This window comes from Triticum dicoccoides, chromosome 6B, assembly GCF_002162155.2.
Source record: "Triticum dicoccoides isolate Atlit2015 ecotype Zavitan chromosome 6B, WEW_v2.0, whole genome shotgun sequence".
Lineage (NCBI taxonomy): Eukaryota > Viridiplantae > Streptophyta > Magnoliopsida > Poales > Poaceae > Triticum > Triticum dicoccoides.
The window spans coordinates 12,962,651-12,963,063 of record NC_041391.1 but is presented as its reverse complement, the minus strand read 5'-3'; positions in this window follow the sequence as shown (position 1 = coordinate 12,963,063).

Below are 413 nucleotides of genomic sequence, written 5' to 3'. Positions count from 1 at the left end.
TGTTTTCTGTTTAATTTGTATTGTTTTATTTCTTTTGTGCTTTATTTTAATTTTGAAGGAGTTTCACATATTCTACGGTACTACATACATGCATATGAATGTACAATTTCAAACAAATTTGAAATTAGAACCAAAAAGAATTCAAGAGGAATATACAATATATATTCAATATCATCAGATGACCATATACAATTTTGAACAAGTTTCCATACATAATTTAATGCATATAAAGTTCTACGTCCTCGTAATGGTGTTCTCCTTTAGGATGGAGGACTTCCCTCCTGAACCATCCAGCTAGTTCCTCTTGAAGTGGTCGGAAGCGAGCTTCTGGACTAAGCATCATCCGGAGGTTATTCCTCTGAGCATTGGTATCACTCGGAACCCGCTCAGAGGTGTATCTCCGGATCATCTCA